The following is a 21,595-nucleotide window of genomic DNA, read 5'->3' on the forward strand; positions in this document are numbered from 1 at the left end:
AGATAGAGTATAATAAATTAACGATATTTAAATAATTTTAATAATTTATTAGCAGTTACGGATATATGTGGATATGAGTATCATTAAACCTGCATTTATATTCATTAAAAATGATTATTTAAATAACCATTTATTTTATCTATAGATATCCATTCAACTATTCACCTTGTACCCGTGACAAATTTTATGTGCAAGAATGAATTTTTTTGTCATCCTTAACAAGAATTTATATTGAAGCTTCAAATATTAGTTTATAAACCTTACTATGATAAGACATGAAACAGTGTAATGACAATGAGAAAAGTGTAGTCAAACATACATCAAATATATTTCTTATATTATTTTAGATATTATTAATTAGCGTTTTGAGTGTATTTGTTTTCTATTTCTTTACAATGTTTTTTTTTATTGATAAATATAAGAGAAATTATAAATTTTATTTGATAAAATGGGTAATAGGAAAACAACAAAGAACTATATTTATTTGTTAATTATGAAAATAACAAAGAACTTTATTTGATCGCAACGGAAATGCTAACTTGTTTGTTGTTATGATGCAATGTTTTACCATGCTTGGATGTAGGTTGTGATAACATGCTTCCGGTCATGTGGTTTAGCATAGCATGAATGGTTAATGAATGAATTAAATGTTACTTGGGAATGTGTATGGTAATGTGTGGCATGCCTGCTTTGATGTGTTGTGTATGGTTATTGGGAATTGCGTATCTGAGTTTGTGTGGCATGTAAGGTTGAATGTTGCAAGTCCTTGTTTATTCATGTTTTATTTGTAATGCTGCAACATTGTTACTTGTTGAATGTTTCATGGTCTGCTTGGCCCATGATGCTTAGAATGAGGCCATAGTTTATTGCATTGCTTGGTATTGAAATGAATGTATGTTATAGTACTTAATGCAGAGTCAGCATGCTTCTTTGCATTGCAGGCTGCAAGTATGTGTGTGCATTGTTCATGTGCGTGTTGAATGAATGGTGCTTGATGATTGCTACCATTCTATGAATTGTCTCATCTGATTCATTAGTGTTTTGATCTATATGCAGGTCATCAATGCAAGGATGATGTTAGTTTGGCATTTGGACCAAGGTTTCAAGGTATGTTTGTCATAAGAGTGTCATGAAGGCCCATGTTTAAGAATTTGAAGAAATGTGGTTTACTTGCACATGAAGTAAGCTTGAGAGGTGGAACAAGGGAGGAAAATGGAAGAAACAAATTAAAAATTAGGATTAGGACTAAGAAAAAGGTGAGTTGACTTTGGTCAAAGTAGACCAAAGTCAACCTTTGGTCAAAGTGTCATTTTTTTGTAAATTTTTTTATGAAGCCTTGTAAAATGATGTTTGTATAAATGAAATTATCATTCTTTAATGAAAACGGTCCTTGATTAAATGAAATGTGCATTATTTTCAAATTATGATTTTGCCTCCAACAATAAAATTGAATTCACCTTTGGACCATGCCCTTGAATGAACTATGGATTACATGAAACTTGATGAATGATACCAATGAGTAATGGCATGATGCAATTATAATGACCAAAGATATGTGCCATGAATGAATTGAATCAAGTGGAAGTTGTGATGCCATGAAAATAGACTTGAACTAATGAAACAAATAAGCAAAATGTGAGCATGTAAGGCCATGAAGTGAATACTAATCAAACCAAAGAAAAACTCCCTAATGGACCATGAACAATGGGGGCTTAAATGAATCTGGACCAAGCAACATAATGGATGATAATGAATTAGATGGAGTTAGGGTTAGGTGCTCACACAATGAGTGATAGCCACAATTAGGGTTTGGCTTGGCCATCAGCAAGTGGAAATCCCGAACGGTTGACTTTCTCTGGACCTCTTGATCATGGTCTAAGGGACCATATAACACGTGATCAAAGCCCTTAATCAAGTTGACTAGTCAAGGTATGTAGGACGATGGCTCTTAATCTAAAGTTAATATAGGAATATGGTACGCGTGTACACACAATGGTGCACTTGAGTCAACAAAATAATTGGTTACAAATTAGCCACCTGAGCGAGATGTGGATCAACTCGGGGGAGGTATATAACAAAATCCCTTTCAGACTCTCTCATTTCTTCTCTTCCTATCTCTCATTCTCTCCCCCCCCCCCTCTCTCCCATTCTCTCTCTCTCTTCCTTAGACAACCCTCAAACCTAGAAACCCACCCTATAAACCACGGTGCCCCCCAGGTTTTTGGTTGAACTTCAACCAGAACCTGTAAACCTTCAACCGGTGTTCATCCAAATGATGAACACCAACCCAGAACCTAGTTACCATCGTGCCAAGTCCTCGTCTAACCAAAATCTCCAGTTGAACTTCAACTAGAATCTTAAAACCTTCAAACTATCAACTTAGAAACCCTTCAAATCATTAACCCCAACCTCGAACCCTACCTTGGGTTCAACATGAACCCTACCTAGAAACCCAAATGCAATGAACCATAGGGCTCCCCGGATAAACCCTAAGAACCCTAACCTTAACTTAAACCTAGAAATACCCAAAACCTACTCTGATCAACTCCAAACCTTGGTCGATCATAAATCGCCCTACCCTAAACTCCAATTAATACTTCAAACAACAGAATCACACAATGAAATTTCGAACCCTAAATCAACTTCTAGGTGTCAATCACAATCACCAAATCATCGAGTCAGAGAAACACTTACTTTCCTTATCGTGACCTAATTAAGATGCATTCTTCCTCTTCCATATTTTGATTTTGGTTTCTGATTCCTCAATCTCCCTCTAATCCTCTTCTCTTTCTTTTGCAGGTACAAGGACCAAGTTGAACTTTGCAGCGAGGTCAAGCTCGAATAACTTAGGGTTTTGATATAAAACCCTAAGTATCAAGATTCAACGGAGCTCTAGTGGGGGTTTGAAATAGTTTTTAGGGTTTTCAATTCTCTCTTTTTTTGTCCCCTTTTCTGAATTAGGTTTAGGCTTTTATAGATTAAATTAGGTTTAGATTCTTAAATTAGATTGATTTGTATTAGGAAGTTTATAATTTGATTGTTTATCTGATCGATTGTAATTTGTAATTTTATCTGATTCTGTTATTTAGTCCAACTTTTTATTTGTAATTTTGTGATTTTGTAATGAATTTGAAATTTATTAATGGAAGTTTTGGATTGATTTTAAATTGCAACTTTGATTCACTTTGTTTTCATTTATGTACGATTTAGGGTTTGTGAATGAGTTGGGAATTTGGGGGTGAATCCGGGTCATGGACTTGACCTGGTGATGTGGTGGACTTGGGTATGTCTGACTCAGTTGGGTTATGGACTTAGGTTTGGGCTCACTTAGTTAACCCTTAGACCAACCCTCAATATTAATAACTCATACCAAAATTAACTTAATAATAAAACTATTTGACTCATTAACCTAAATCGCAAAAATAATCCAAAGTCTAATTAATCTAAACGATAATACCATTTAAATAATCAATAAATTATTTAAATTAACCTTAACTTTATGAATGATTTAATTGTTTAATTAAAACATAATAATTTAAACCCAATTTCTAATACTAATCCAAGTAAAACAAGTTATACTCACCTAAAAACTTTTAGAAAACTATGGATTCCTAAAATACCAACCAAAATCTTTGATATAAGATCCAACTCCTTAAGGGAGACTAAAAAGTCAAAAGGGTTTCCCCTTTGACTTTTAGGTCATTGGGGTTGATCAGATAACTTGTAGGCACCACACATGTTAGTGATCTAAACTCTTAGGTTAGAAGAAAGATGGTCAAAATTTGGGATATGACATCTAGCATTCAGACAAGAATTTGGTAAACTTTAGAAAGTCTCATCCGTCAAATAAGATGAAAGACAAAAAGTAGGATGGCAGACATGTGACTTGTCATGATGTGGTAAATTTGGATATTACAAAATTAATTGTCTAAACTTGATTAAATAGAAGAATAAGCAAAAGTTATATAAGATTGAGGAAAAAATGCGAAAGATCGTAGAGTTTACATAGTTTAGGAAGAAGAAGATGAAGAGTTTTCCTCCTCATGAATCTCAAGTTTAGATTATGATGAGATTGCTCATTTATGCTTACTAGCATATAAGAAAAACACATATTCACATGGACCACTTAAACAAGTTGGTATGTGGGGATTTAGTGATTGGCCTTCAAAACTTTCTCTTTTAGAAAATTAGGTTATGTGATGCATGCCAAAAAGGAAAAAATTAAGGGCCTCTTTTAAATCTAAAACCGTTATTTCTACAAAACTGTCATACCTCCATTTTCCCCCACTCTTTTTTAATTTTCCATATGGCTCATGCTTAAATCACCTGCATGCATGGTTATCAAGTTATCCAATTGGGTAATTCATTTTAGCGTTTTATTCATCACATTTCACATAATTCGTCAGTGGGTCAAAAGTTTAATAATAATGGATTTATTTAATTTAAGTGGATTTTCGAGGCAGAATTATTTGATAATTATTCAGGTTTATTTCTCATATTACTTGTGGTGTGTATCATCTCTTTATTTGAGATTCATGGTTATCAAGGGGATTTAAATGATTGTTACTTAATTTAGAAGATTGTTTGAATTCAAAGAAAATGACAAAGTTGGAATAAAAAGAAGATTTCATTCATTTATTGGAAATTCATGGTACAATACACTTTGTTTGAGATACAAGTCAAAAGAATGAATTACAAGGAAAAAGGGTAAACAAAACTACATCTTTTAGGTACAATTGACTTTTTGGTTAAACAAATAGTTGACTTTTTGGTCAACTATTGACTTTTGATCAACTGTTGACTTTTGATCAACTGCTGACCATTGACTCGATTTTGACTCCTGAGTTTTCTTAGACCTATTCTATAAGCATTTTATTAAAGGATTCATCATTATTCATAAAAAATTACTTATGTCATGATTATGTCAAATGCTAATTTTTAACAAATTCTATTTTCCATCAAGCTTCACTTCCATGACTTGTTCTTCACTTTCCAATGTTGCTTCAAGTTCATTCATCCACTATAATGCTCACTTTTCTACAAGTTAGACATTCATATCATGAAGTTAAATGATCAAAAAGTCATAAAAACTTAAGAAACAAAAGGAAAATTCCGCATTATTCATTAAATTCAATACTTATTTTTCAACACTTTCCAACAATGATTCATGCCCAAAAATTCAGAATTTGATCCATGAGTTTACACAATTCAAAAATGCTTATTTTCAACACAAAATCACTTCTCAAAAAGCACTTAAAGTCATGGGATATTTCACAGAAAATTCAAGGCAAAGGCGGTAAAAAATCAAAGATAAAAGCATTAAAAAATTCCAAGTTTCATGCATAATTACTAGTGACCTTTTGCCTTACATTCCAACTTGTTACTTTTGCAAACTCCAAGCACCATTTTTCGCTAACTACCTATGTATCCACAAACCATTCAATTACACAATTAACCCTTAATTATCCTAACTACCAAACTAACACAAATAACTTCCAAACAAACACAAATTCCAACTTCAATTTTCAACCAAATTTACATTCAATCCTAGCCATTCTTAACAATCAATCCAAGGGTTGAGATTAATGATCCATAACTAAAGCTTAAATTAATTCTTAACCATTGATAAATCATTTATTTGGATCACAATTCAAGGTTGCCCACTCACTTATAAAGCCTATATAAACATGTAATTTCTCATAATTTTGGACTTAACTAACTAATAGAACTAACATAACTCGCATTAACCCCTTTAACCATTATTCTTCCACCATTTTTCTCTCAAATTCTCTCATAATTCTCTATTTTCTTCACCCTCTCACCATCACCAAAGTTCATATTCATCAACATCTAGAACTTCACATTGAAGTTCTAAAATTGGTGGAACTTAACCACAATTGAATTTCAACAAACCATCAATCAATCATTCAACAATTGACACACTATCATCAACAATTATCATTCAAAGTTCATCAAGGTTCGAACATGTTCAAGCAAAGGTTAATTGAATTAAAGAAGCTTACTTTGATGTTTTCCGGGTTTCTCTTTGGTAAATTCGCTGACGATTATTTACAACAATAACCGGAGGAATCCTTCTTTCCGTTGGTAAGCCTTGAACTCCTTTCTAATTCGTTGCATGTTTACAGTTCTTGAACTTCTTTGTCATGCTTGTGATGAATGCGATAAATGTGATTCTTTTTTTCCTCTCCCTTTTTCTAATTTAATCATGCACCATGTAGAGAATTAGTGAGTTTCGATACTAACAAACTAATCATGATTCAAAACAGCCTCATAATTATTCATATCCTAACCAAACTAAAAAAATTCAATTTCAAGTAGCATAAAAATTCAAGTAGCTAAAAAATTGCATTAGAATCAACATAGTATAATTTCTAACATAGTTTAGCATAACATTGAATTAGAAATTGCATTAGTGTAGAATTTAGACATAGAGCATGAAATAACTTATCAGAATAATCACTTATTTGAACCAACAATCCAACATCTTAAGTAGTAAAGTAAAAAAGAAGAACAAGTAGAGAAATTGGTCGAAGTATTTTATCAAGCATCTTGAGTGCAATAGCAAATCCGCTCATTTTGCTTCACTTTAGTTGGTAATGCTTTATCCTATTCCATTAATTGATGTTGTATACTTACTCTAATCGTAATCTAAATCAAAATTTGTACCAAAACCGAGTTATAACCAAACCAAAATATAAACCGCAATTATATCGTAACCAAAAAAATGCAAGAAAAGTGAATCAAAATCTGAATTCCAAAACAAAATTGATGTTGAACTAGCTTGACGTTATATGCTTAGTTTCAATATTATGATACATGTTGATAGGATAGAGCTCTCACGCATGAAGGTGTTACATTATAATACTGATAATGAATCTCGGCTAGTCGTTTTTTTGACGTGCCATTATGCTAAGCCACTGGGCTACTGCTGCCATGCGTTTTACAATTACACACAACTATATGTAACGCTACTTTTCCTTTTCTTTTACTCTGTTTCTAGACTATTATTTATACATTATGTTAGATTAATATATATATTGATCCTATGTTCCTGATAACAAAAGAACAACAAGATCAATAAAACAAAATACGGAAATAGAATTAGAGGTTTTACCTCCAGCCATTGTTGCAGTGTTGTGAGTGCACTGCCTTTGATTCTTCCAAGCTCTTGCTCTCTCAATATAGATGGTGTATTTCTTTTCTGATGAGAGAAAGCTTTAGGGACCAAAGACTATTTATAGGCTTGATTCTACCATCAAGAATTTAAAGTCATTAAAACTCATTACCATCCAATTAAATGGTCATATCAATTTACACTAAAACCAAAATAAATCATACCCTTTTGAGAACCAAAATCCCAAAACTATGGACCACATTAAAATTGGTTTTTTGTTATTAATAATTAACATAATAAAAATAAGAAACTGTTACATTCTCCCACTTGGTCCATAGAACTGATTATTGGCATAAATGAGTCATGAAAAACTTACTAAAGAAATGAATATGTGAATCATAGAGATAGTCCATCTTAAAGTCAGTAGTCTCGTCTATGTATTATAACATGTCTATTTTCAAGTATATATCTGTAATATGGTAACTAACTTGATGAATAAACCAATGTTTACTCTTGGTCCAGATGTAACATATTTTCTCAAACTGATGTGCGCATGAAAATGAGAAAACATCACAATATAAGAGTTTTATTAATAAACTGTATGTATACAATCATAAGGAGGACCCAAGTCCCATGTTCTCTACATGATCCTTAAATTTTATTGGTGGCATGCCCTTAGTAAAAGGATCAACGATCATTAAATTAGTACTAATGTGATTAATAACTACTATTTTATCTTTAACTCTTTCTCTGATGGCTAAATACTTTATGTCGATGTGCTTTCTTTGACTTCCACTTTTATTGTTCTTAGCCATAAAGACAACTGCTGAATTATCGCAAAAAATCTTCAGAGGTCTAAAAATAGAATCCATGATTCTAAGCCCAAAAATAAAACTCTTAATCCATACACCATGAGAAGTAGCCTCAAAACAGGAGACAAGCTCGGCTTCCATAGTAGAAGTAGTAACCAAGGTTTGCTTAGTACTTCTCCATGAAATAGCTCCATCAGCCATCATAAAAATATATCCTGATGTTGATTTACGAGAATCAACACAACCAGCAAAGTCGGAGTCTGAATAGCCGATCACATCAAGATTGTCAGTCTACCTATACATTAGCATGTAATCTTTTGTTCCTTTAAGATATCTCAACACCTTCTTTGTAGCTTTCCAGTGATCCATATCTGGATTACTCTGATATCTTCCTAAGATTCCAATAGTAAATGCAATATCGGGCCTTGTGCATACTTGAGCATACATAAGACTTCCAACAACAAAAACATATGGAATGTTCTTCATTTGTTCCCGCTCAAAATCATTCTTAGGGCATTAATTCAAATTAAATCTATCGCCCTTGACAATGGGTGCAACACTTGGTGAACAATGTTTCATTCTAAATCTCTCTAAAACTTTATTGATGTGGGTTTCTTGTGATAGACCAAAAATTCCTCAAAGTCTATCTATGTGGATCTTAATGCCAATGACATAAGATGCCTCACCCATATCCTTCATATCAAAGTTTTTAGAGAGGAATTGTTTCACCTCGTGTAGAAAACCTTTATCATTGGTTGCAAGTAGTATGTCATCCACATGCAAAATGAGAAAATGAATTTTACTCCCACTGACCTTCTGGTATATACATTGATCCATGGGGTTTTCAATAAACCCAAATGAGGATATCGTTTCATGGAATTTAAGATACCATTGATGAGAGGCTTGTTTTAACCCATATATGGATCTATTAAGCTTGCAAACCAAATGCTCACCACTATTAGAAGAGAAAACTTCAGGTTGTTTCATATAAACCTCCTCCTCTAAATCACCATTAAGAAAGGTTGTTTTCACATCCATTTGATGCAACTCAAGGTCAAAATGTGCAATTAATGCCAAGATGACACGAATAGAATCTTTCTTAGATACAGGAGAAAAAGTATCAGTGTAATTGATTCCCTCCTTTTGAGTAAATCCCTTAGAAACGAGTCTGGCCTTGTATCTCTCAATGTTGCCTAATGAATCTTTCTTTGTTTTAAAGACCCATCTGTCATACCCCAAAATTCACCCTACCCCGATACAACTTTCATCTGATCCATGACCCTACTGCACATTCATGCATTCATTATTTCATCATCACAATTTCATTGAAATTTCATAACCAAATACATATTACACGGACTCAAGGCATGGTGTTTACACCCGGAAAAAAACTGGGGTTATCCGGTTAAAGTTCTGGAAAAAAAATTGACTGGGTAATCGATTACCCTAATCATGGTAATCGATTACCCAGACCAAAAATTGATTTTTTGGCCATTTTGGAATGTGTAATCGATTACCCTAATCATGGTAACCGATTACACCTGCGCAGACAGTAGTATTAGCTCTGTTTTTTACACAAAGGACCTTTTGATTCACCCATTTCAACCCCTTTGCTTCCTCTATAAATAGAACATTATCCCCACTCATTTTTCAAGCTTGAAAGCCACAAAACCTCTGTCCAAATCACATTCAAGCTCCCTCTTTTCAACCTAAACCCTAACTCACCCAAACCCTTTTTTCTTCTTTGAACCACCCAACCACCATGTAAAAAATCCACAATCTCCACACAACAAAAACAGTAGCAAATTTGTGACATTCACTTACATAATCATTCACCACCATCACATAAACATACAACTTCCTTCCCTTCCATTTTTCTACCATAACAACCATAGCCACCCTCTTCCAAGCTTTTTGCTTCATTCTCAAACCCAAACACAACAACAACCTAGTTTTGACACCACAATCTTGGTAATATTTTGGACTCAAACTCCTTGACATTTTTTGGTTTTGTTTTGTGTTTGGAAATGGGTTTTTACTCCTGGGTTGTGTTTTGAGAGAGATTTTAGTCAACTTCGAGACAAGTGGTTTTTGTTGGGTTTACACCCTTTTGGGGATTTTATGCTCTTAATACTTTTTATCCACCATTTTCAATCAAACTTTGTTTCTTGTTATCATCTAATATTTATTGTTGACTTGTTGTTACATTTATGTGGTTGATGAGTTCTATTAGATCATGACCATGGTTGTTTAGAGTTGATTAAATCTTCAATACTTCAAACCTATTAATGGTTGATCAATAGATCATTCATGATACTTTGAGGCATTGATAGATTGCCTCTATTTCAACCATGTTTGGGTCATTTGATACATAGATGAAACCATTTCCTGTACATTGTTTCTTATTATCATTTAATATTTATTGTTGACTTGTTGTTACATTTATTTGGTTGATGAGTTCTATTAGATCATGACCATGGTTGTTTAGAGTTGATTAAATCTTCAATATTTCAACCATATTTGGGTCATTTGATACATAAATGAAATCATTCTCTTTATATTAACTTGTTATTCTATTTGCTTATTGTTATTCTACTAACCACTAACCATTAACTACTAACTTCTAACATTTATATTATTGCACTTTACTTCCTTGCAGTTTATTTTATTGTTCATTTACATTCAAGTACTCATTATCATCATAATTGTACAAACTCATCATACATGTTTATTTACTTGTTATTTATTTTATTGTCATCATACATTAAAAACAACAAAAACATGATAAAATGGTAAGACCAAAAATATTCACTCCACTCTTAATCAACTTGGACTTAGAGGATTTCATCTTAGGACCTTTGCTTGGAGGTCTTCCTTTACTCTTTGTGATACTTTGTAAACACTTGGATTTTCATCCGTAACTTACATGCATGTTGTAAGAATGGCATCATGGCACCACCTTAGGGGGACATGTTTGTAAGACCATTATCCTTTGTTTAGCTTAGGTCTCTTTTGCACACAAAAGGCTTTCTCTTGGGCTACCTTACAGTGAGACTCTTTAATTTCTTGTTGGTTACTTTGCATTCATGTTGCATAAGCCAAATTTCATTATCAAATAAATCAAACCCTTGATTCAACGTCAAGTGGCATTTTTATAATCAAATTCAAAACACTTAATAATTATGATTATTCTTGTGCGCCACGAGCATTAAGTGGTGGAGAATGAGTGAGAATGGAACATTCCTACCATTACTCTGATTATTTTGGATGCAAGACGCTTGGCTTGTTTGTCTAGAATAATCACCTCCGTCCATAGACTTTAGTACAATATAATCACAAACATTATTTCATAAAACCTTTATTCAAGGTAAAAACAATACAACTCATCAAACTCATTTTTGCGCCTTAGGGCATCATCCCAAAAACCCTTTTTTCAAAGGTAAAATCAACCAACACACAAACATTTTCTACTCCGAACTGCGGAGCTCTGATTCCTCATCCCCGAATAAGTGATACGTAGGCACAAGGGCCTCAATCCTTGGCGAGCACTATAATAACAAAAAAACACCCCATTCTTTTCACACATTCTTTTGAAAATAAAACGATAATAGATAAATCCCATGTATGTAAAACAACCCAAATGGTTCCCATGGAGTACCATGGATGTAAGGGGTGTTAATACCTTCCCCTTACGTAACCGACTTCTGAACCCAAATCTCGGTTGCGAGACCGATTCCTTATTCTCTTTTAGCGCTTCCCGTGCGCGTCTCTTTTTCGAGGGTTTTATCGACTATTTCCCCTCTCCTCTTCGATAGAGGTAAACTAAATAAAATTCAGTGGCGACTCTTCTAACTTTGCCTCTCTTTGGCATCTCTTTAGTCCCAGTTTCGTTATCGTGAAATCCTGGTAGCGACAACTGGCAGCTCTGCCGGGGAGACCAAAATTCCCTAAGTAAGTCTAGCATAGTTTGGGTTGTTTCTCTTTCACGTACGTGGAGATTTTATCTATTATCTATTTTTTTCTTTATATGTTGCTTTTGATGCTAACCTGTGCATATTTTCTTTGTTTGCCTGTTGGTCCGAAACTTTGGTTCTGTAACGAAGAATTTTTGGAAGCAATAATGATTGCAAAGAAAAAAACCTTGTGTGAAGGACTCCCCACCCGAGTCTGAGAGTTTGCTTGAGATAAGAGAGGTTGAGTAGTATTGATCCGCGAGGTGCCTTCCTCGTTAGGGTCGTACGAGAACCCTACTTAGTGGTAGATTCTCTTAAGGGGATTGATGACCGTCGTGCTTTTGGCGTAAGCATCTTTTCTTTTACTAGAGTCAATGACCCTAAGACCCCTTTTAGAACCTTTAAAACTATGGCTAGCCTAGACCGATGGTCGCGTAGTATAGGCCACCGAGGTGTCTTCCTCGTAAGGGTCGATACGAAGATCCCACTTAGAGTAAATGACTTTGATGGAGCAGTCGTCTGGCAAGTAAATTGACATAAGCGGCTGACAGTCAAGGAAGTCCATGACTCTAGGGGCAGTGTCTTACACCCAATTTGCCAAAAGCCTTAGATCACACAAAGTGAGAACCTTGATTTACTAAGCAGTCATTATTAACTCCATGCTTCATCACGATGGTCCAAAACCATGAACCCATGCCTAAAAACCTGTGGAAATCTTCTCACCCATTCTTTCATAAATAAACATCGCATTCATGCATCATTTGCATCTCATAAGCAAAACCTTATACCACCTTCTGTTTCTACCTCACTAGCTTATTTCCCGACGTACACTTAGAACTAGAATCATATCTTAAGCCACTGTGGAAGAACTCCAACAAGGCCAAGCTGCATTAAAAGAAGAGATCAGCCAACTAAAGACTCAGATGAGCTTTGTTATGGAAATCTTGCAAACACTGTTGAAAAAGGAAGGAAACCCTACAACAACCTCCAAGATGGAAATGGTCTCCCTTATGCCTCTGTCCGGCTCCACCTTACATCATGAGTTGCCTCAGGGATACCGTCCCCAACCCGAACTACTGAGGTTTCTTAATCAACAGCCATTGTTCGTTCCTCAGCTAGCTCCGAGGAACCAAATGTGGAATCAGAATTGGTACTCAAGTCGGAGGCAAAACTCTTATGCTCAAAAAGGTCAAAAAAAATCAAAGAGGCCGGAGAAATAGTTTGACCTGATTCCCATGTCGTATGGTCGAATTCTCCCTCTTTTCCTCAACAGATCATTGGTGAAGTTAAGGGTACTAGGACCTCCTCCAATCCCTCTTCCCTTGAACTACGACATGAATGCTAGGTGTGAGTTCCACTCGGGAGCACCCGGACACTCGATCGGGAGTTGTAAGGCCTTCAAATACAAGGTCCAAGAACTAATTGATTCAAAGGTTATCGCGTTCACACCAAACGGCCTAGAGATATTGAGCAACCTCATGCTGTCACATGAAGGCACTTCTGCAATGCCACAACCAGTGCCAATGGATGAGGAACAAGAAGCCGAATAAGAGCCTCCTTAGGGATTGTCATACTTAAGTTCCTACAAGCATGATGACACCGGTCTACGGTTGAAACAAGGCTAATCACGCCAACAATTATGTTATCATTCATTTGTTTTCATGTGTAACTTTCTTGCTTGTCATTGTAGTATTCACTCTTAAAAACTTGTTTTTGCAACAATGAAATGGATATGCATGTTTTAAGTCAATCCAATCGTGTTCACTCTTATCTTACTTTTGTTTAAAAACGAAACTTAGAAGGAGAATGATGAATATAAGGTACAATAGCTCATTGCATGTATGCTTTTGAATAAACACCTTGCTGATGATGTAAGGCATTGCTTCAAATTCCCAAACACTAGAGGTATAAGGATGATAACCCCTAGTCAACCCCTTTGAGCCTAGAAGTATGAGTTTCCTTCAAAGCAAAAAAACTCACATCTTAAACCCGGGGCAGGGTAGTCTTCAGCTAATTTGACCACGCGTTCAATTCTTAAAAAGAAAAAGTAGGGAGTGTCCTATTTGAGGATCAACCACATCCTAGGGAGTGTCTTGTCTAAAGGACAACCACAACATTTCTCTCATGAGAGGTCGAAATCACAAATCCAGTGGTTGTCCCTCGCCAACAACAAAAAAGTGAGACAGTCACAAATCTTTTCGAACCAAATAAACAAACATCACACGATTTGTTCCATAAAAAAACTCTAAAAAGAGAGAGAGAAAAGCCCGCTAAGTCGAAACTTGAAAGCAAGTGGCTTATGCAAAAATTAGGGTATCCCGTTGGACTGTAAGCAAAAAAAGTCAGTCCAGGCAAAATTAGGGAAGTTGAAAAACAAAGCAGCAGAAGAGGAATCGAAAACAAAAATCCTCAGCAAGAACAAAGTCGTGTGAATGTAAACACGAAAATAAGAAGGCAAGTGACTGTCACTCCCAAAACCTTGTGGGTTCTCTTACTACCACTCCCATCATTCTAAGAGACGAACGTCTGTGTCAAACTAGTTGAACATAGGACTGAAGGGTATCAAGAAGAATGGGCGGGCTAAATAAATTTTTGAGCCATCAATCCTTTGTTTCTTAAACCGTGAACCATCCCACATTACAACCCTCAAAAGACCTAATTGAAGCAAGGTCTATTTTGAAAGCATATTGCATTAGAGCTTGTGTCAAAACTGACTCCTATTTGTTTTGCTAAGTATCGGTATGGCTTTTGTAACTAGTGATCCATTCACTATATGTCATATTTTCAGTGGACATACTTGGATTTCTAAAACTGACATAAACATAACATTAGCATAAATAGTTTTACTTGTGAATGAGCACTGGCATCAAGAGCGTTTCCACAATGAACATGACTTGAGAAGTTTTGGTCACCCAAAAGAGGAAAATTTCCTAAGGAATCCGATGAGCGAAGGCCATCCTCTTAGATTGATCTCACTATGGGGAAAGGCATCCGATAACTCCGTTGAGCAAGCCACTTCAAGATTCAGTTAGTCTAGGACAACCACATCGAGATTAGGCAAATCTCTCTAAAGGCAGTTGGCCAGGGGCATTCCCTCAAAGATCAACCAGTCAGGGGAAAAATCCATTCAAGGTTTCATACCAGGGAAGACCACCTCAAAAGCATGAGAAAGTCAAAACACTCCAAGAGATGGATAAATAGGGGTAAGCAGACCCAAGACACTGGGGCATATCAGGTCAAGATCAGTCTACCCAAGATTTGCTTCGTAGCTTGTAACTGGGGCAATCCATGTAGACACCTAACAGATTGGGGCAAGACTGGCCATGAAGAGGAAGCATTTCCTTATATTTTGGATTTTCTTGCTTAGATCAAGCATGGGGCATCGGAATATCCAGACCAAGCTCACTACGTCAGCCAGGTTCAAAGCAAATGTCGGGAAGTCATGCTAAACACATCATCCCATAATTTGTCAACAATGAGCCTTGAAGCCAAGCAAAAATATTTCCCAGTTCCAACCATTCTTGACCCACCTCAAGGACATTTGTTGAACTATCCAAAACAGGTACACCAATCATTACGCACCAACCATGTTGCTTCACTCATACATATCATGCATCATGCATAACATGAAGCCTTTCCCGATAAAGAATAATGAAGCCAAGCCTCACTTGATACCTTCCAAAACTAAAGCCTACTTGGCAAACCCAAAAATCTAATCATCATCAGATCCAGTCTGATCCCGTCCAAACCAAAATACAAAAGCCCAATCATTATTGGCACCTCCAAAAACAAATCTCTATCACTAACCATAAAGCCCAATCGTTATTGGCACCTCCCAAAACAAATCTCTATCATTAACCATAAAGCCCAATCTTTATTAGCACCTCCCAAAACAAATCTCTATCATTAACCATAAAGCCCAATTGTTATTGGCACCTCCCAAAACAAATCTCTATCATTAACCATAAAGCCCAATCGTTATTGGCACCTACCAAAACAAATCTCTATCATTAACCATAAAGCCCAATCACTATTGGCATCTCCAAAACCGAAAGCCCACTCCATATTAGCCATCACTAGAAATAAAAGCCCACTTCGCTGGCATCTTCATAAACTCAATTCCAATCAACATTGGTACCCAGAAAGTCTCACCTTCCAAAAGGGAGATCAATCCAAAGACAATCAGTATTCATCTTGTATTACCACATGCACTACATACAATAAACACACATGACCTTCTTTCAAAGCAAGGAAGTTGCATATCAAAAAGCTCTCTCACAAAAATGAGAAATTCTCATTAACATGCACCATATGCATATATAACATAATAAAGCCTTCCCATCAACCATTTGATGAGGACATAACCTGCCTTAGTTCTTTCCGTCAACCCTTTGACGATGACAAATTCTTTTCCATCATCCCTCTGACGATGACAAATCCTTTTCCGTCAACCCTTTGACAATGACAAATTACCTTTTCCGTCAACCCTTTGACGATGACATTTACCTTTTCGTCAACCCTTTGATGATGACATTTACCTTTTCGTCAACCCTTTGACGATGACAAATTTTTTTCCGTCAACCCTTTGACGATGACAAATTACCTTTTCCGTCAACCCTTTGACGATGACATTTACCTTTTCGTCAACCCTTTGACGATGACAAACTTTTTTCCATCAGCCCTCTGATGACGACATTTTACAACAATTTATTTCCGTCAACCCTTTGACAAAGACAAATTACCTTTCGTCAACCCTTTGATGATGACAAACTTTTTTCCACCAGCCCCCTGATGACGACATTTTACAACAGTTTCTTTCCGTCAACCCTTTGACGAAGACAAATTACCTTTTCGTCAACCCTTTGACGATGACAAACTTTTTTCCATCAGCCCTCTGATGACGACATTTTACAACAATTTCTTTCCGTCAACCCTTTGACGAAGACAAATTACCTTTCCGTCAACCCTTTGACGATGACAAACTTTTTTCCATCAACCCTCTGATGACGACATTTTACAACAGCTTCTTTCTGTTAACCCTTTGATGAAGACAAATTACCTTTTCGTCAACCCTTTGACGATGACAAACTTTTTTCCATCAGCCCTCTGATGACGACATTTTACAACAATTTCTTTTCGTCAACCCTTTGACGATGACAAATTACCTTTCCGTCAACCCTTTGACGATGACAAACTTTTTCCATCAGCCCTCTGATGACGACATTTTACAACAATTTCTTTCCGTCAACCCTTTGACGAAGACAAATTACCTTTTCGTCAACCCTTTGACGATGACAAACTCTTTTCCATCAACCCTTTGATGATGACACCCTTTTCCATCAACCCTTTGATGACGACCCTCTTTTCCATTAACCCTTTGATGACGACACCCTTTTCCATCAACCCTTTGATGACGACCCCCTTTTTCCATCAACCCTTTGATGACGACACCCTTTTCCATCAACCCTTTGATGACAACACCCTTTTCCATCAACCCTTTGATGATGACACCCTTTTCCATCAACCCTTTGATGACGACACCCTTTTCCATCAAACCTTTGATGATGATATTCACCAACAATCCCTCATTGGAAACAAAAATCCCTACAAAAATCCAAATAACCACCCGCAATCCCATATGCATTGCATGCATCACTTCATGCATAATTTTTCCCGTCGAAATGGAAAATTCCACTAAAGCCCAACCATACTTGGCACAATTCATAGACCATGCATTTGCATAACCTCAACAGCCCGAGCATACTTCGGCATTCTGCATACATCGACATATTGCATACATAACATTGCATCATAAAATACTCTTCATATTAGGGCAAGTATGTTTAGTATAAGTTGGATTCAAGCCTTTCTCGAAAGTGAAAGGATCCCCGTGAACAACCCCAACAGGTTTCCCCAAAATATCTCTTTTTATTTGCCTTTTGCAAATATTGTTGGCCCTTTTTTAGTACCTCGCCTTTTGCGAGACTCCTCTGCTTTTTGTAAGGGAAAATCCTGTTTTGCCTTTTTGCAAGCCTCCTTGTTACCTTTTGCACAAGAGAGTTTACTTTTATCAACTTTGCATGTTAAGTAAAAAATTAGAGATTGGACGATTGACCTATTCTCTTAACGTTTGTCTTAAAACACCTGATGTAGGTTTGGCAAGTCCTGAGTGGTAGCCATATTTCGAAAAGTTCATCCCCGCTGTTATGCCTGAGGGAAATAATGAGTTTTTCGTGCCTACTGTAAATTTTCCTCTACCTTGTGTATGATAACCACCATATCTATTCACCTGCCTTTTGCAAGTACCCCTATGCCTTTTGCACACTTCAAAATCAAACCTTCCCAGCCGTTGCTCGGGATTTAGATTTTCAAAATCAAACCTTCCCAGCCGTTGCTAGGGATTGACACTTTTCAAATTCAAACCTTCCCAGTCGTTGCTAGGGATTGACACTTTCAAAACTAAAACCTCCCCGGCCGTTGCTCGGGATTAACATTTTCAAAAACAAAACCTCCCTAGTCGTTGTTAAGGATCTACATCTTTAGATTTCAGGTATTCCAGTCATTGCTAGGAAGCGTCACTAAACTAAAACCTCCCCAACCGTTGCTAGAGGCTTACATCTTTAGATTTCAGGTATTCCGGTCATTGCTAGGAAGCGTCACTGAACTAAAACCTCCCTAGTCGTTGCTAGGGATCTACGCCTTTAGATTTAATGTATTCCAGCTATTGCTAGAAAGCGTCATTGAACTAAAATTTCCCCAACCGTTGCTAGGGATCTACATCTTTAGATTTCAGGTATTCCAGCCATTGCTAGGAAGCGTCACTGAACTAAAACCTCCCCAGTTTTTCAGGTATTCCAGTCATTGCTAGGAAGCGTCACTGAACTAAAACCTCCCTAGTCGTTGTTAGGGATCTACACCTTTAAATTTCAGGTATTCCAGTTGTTCCTTGGAAGCGTCACTGAACTAAAATCTTCCCAGCCGTTGCTAGGGATTTTCACTATCTTTTACATAGGAAACTTATCCCCAACAAAGTCATATTCCCTCTCATCTTTCCTCTTGACCTTTTGTCATGAAGCTTTTCTCTTTGTTTTCCCTTTGAAGAGATACTTATGTAATATACAATTACATGCATTGCATATCATACACATCATGACATAACCATTATACAACTAACTTATGTCCTCCCCACATAATACCATAAACTATCCTCAATAGATGATTTCATATCAAATTTATTTTCCATCCCATGAACAATCTTCACAAATACCAATCACTTCATATCACATTCATTTCATTCCCAGTAGGGTGAATTTTTGGATATTTTATTTATTTAATCCTCTCTTATCTTGGATGTGTCGAAGCCGTTGCTATCTAAACATTATGGTTCAAGAAGATTAAATAGGGGCAACTGTCATACCCCAAAATTCACCCTACCCCGATACAACTTTCATCTGATCCATGGCCCTACTGCACATTCATTCATTCATTCATTATTTCATCATCACAATTTCATTGAAATTTCATAACCAAATACATATTACACGGACTCAAGGCATGGTGTTTACACCCGGAAAAAAACTGGGGTTATCCGGTTAAAGTTCTGGAAAAAAAATTGACTGGGTAATCGATTACCCTAATCATGGTAATCGATTACCCAAACCAAAAATTGATTTTTTGGCCATTTTGGAATGTGTAATCGATTATCCTAATCATGGTAACCGATTACACATGCGCAGACAGTGGTATTAGCTCTGTTTTTTACACAAAGGACCTTTTGGTTCACCCACTTCAACCCCTTTGCTTCCTCTATATATAGAATATTATCCCCACTCATTTTTCAAGCTTGAAAGCCACAAAACCTCTGTCCAAATCACATTCAAGCTCCCTCTTTTCAACCTAAACCCTAACTCACCCAAACCCTTTTTTCTTCTTTGAACCACCCAACCACCATGTAAAAAATCCACAATCTCCACACAACAAAAACAGTAGCAAATTTGTGACATTCACTTACATAATCATTCACCACCACCACATAAACATACAACTTCCTTCCCTTCCATTTTTATACCATAACAACCATAGCCACCCTCTTCCAAGCTTTTTGCTTCATTCTCAAACCCAAACACAACAACAACCTAGTTTTGACACCACAATCTTGGTAATATTTTGGACTCAAACTCCTTGACATTTTTTGGTTTTGTTTTGTGTTTGGAAATGGGTTTTTACTCCTGGGTTGTGTTTTGAGAGAGATTTGAGTCAACTTCGAGACAAGTGGTTTTTGTTGGGTTTACACTCTTTTGGGGATTTTTTGCTCTTAATACTTTTTATCCACCATTTTCAATCAAACTTTGTTTCTTGTTATCATCTAATATTTATTGTTGACTTGTTATTACATTTATGTGGTTGATGAGTTCTATTATATCATGACCATGGTTGTTTAGAGTTGATTAAATCTTCAATACTTCAAACCTATTAATGGTTGATCAATAGATCATTCATGATACTTTGAGGCATTGATAGATTGCCTCTATTTCAACCATGTTTGGGTCATTTGATACATAGATGAAACCATTTCCTTTACATTGTTTCTTATTATCATTTAATATTTATTGTTGACTTGTTGTTACATTTATTTGGTTGATGAGTTCTATTAGATCATGACCATGGTTGTTTAGAGTTGATTAAATCTTCAATATTTCAACCATATATTTGGGCCATTTGATACATAAATGAAATCATTCTCTTTATATTAACTTGTTATTCTATTTGCTTATTGTTATTCTACTAACCACTAACCATTAACTACTAACTTCTAACATTTATATTATTGCACTTTACTTCCTTGCAGTTTACTTTATTGTTCATTTACATTCAAGTACTCATTATCATCATAATTGTACAAACTCATCATACATGTTTATTTACTTGTTATTTATTTTATTGTCATCATACATTAAAAACAACAAAAACATGATAAAATGGTAAGACCAAAAATATTCACTCCACTCTTAATCAACTTGGACTTAGAGGATTTCATCTTAGGATCTTTGCTTGGAGGTCTTCCTTTACTCTTTGTGATACTTTGTAAACACTTGGATTTTCATCCGTAACTTACATGCATGTTGTAAGAATGACATCATGGCACCACCTTAGGGGGACATGTTTGTAAGACCATTATCCTTTGTTTAGCTTAGGTCCCTTTTGCACACAAAAGGCTTTCTCTTGGGCTACCTTACAGTGAGACTCTTTAATTTCTTGTTGGTTACTTTGCATTCATATTGCATAAGCTAAATTTCATTATCAAATAAATCAAACCCTTGATTCAACGTCAAGTGGCATTTTTATAATCAAATTCAAAACACTTAATAATTATGATTATTATTGTGCGCCACGAGCATTAAGTGGTGGAGAATGAGTGAAAATGGAACATTCCTACCATTACTCTAATTATTTTGGATGCAAGACGCTTGGCTTGTTTGTTTAGAATAATCACCTCCGTCCATAGACTTTAGTACAATATAATCACAAACATTATTTCATAAAACCTTTATTCAAGGTAAAAACAATACAACTCATCAAACTCATTTTTGCGCCTTAGGGCATCATCCCAAAAACCCTTTTTTCAAAGGTAAACTCAACCAACACACAAACATTTTCTACTCCGAACTGCGGAGCTCTAATTCCTCATCCCCGAA

This window comes from Lathyrus oleraceus, chromosome 3, assembly GCF_024323335.1.
Source record: "Lathyrus oleraceus cultivar Zhongwan6 chromosome 3, CAAS_Psat_ZW6_1.0, whole genome shotgun sequence".
Taxonomy (NCBI): domain Eukaryota; kingdom Viridiplantae; phylum Streptophyta; class Magnoliopsida; order Fabales; family Fabaceae; genus Lathyrus; species Lathyrus oleraceus.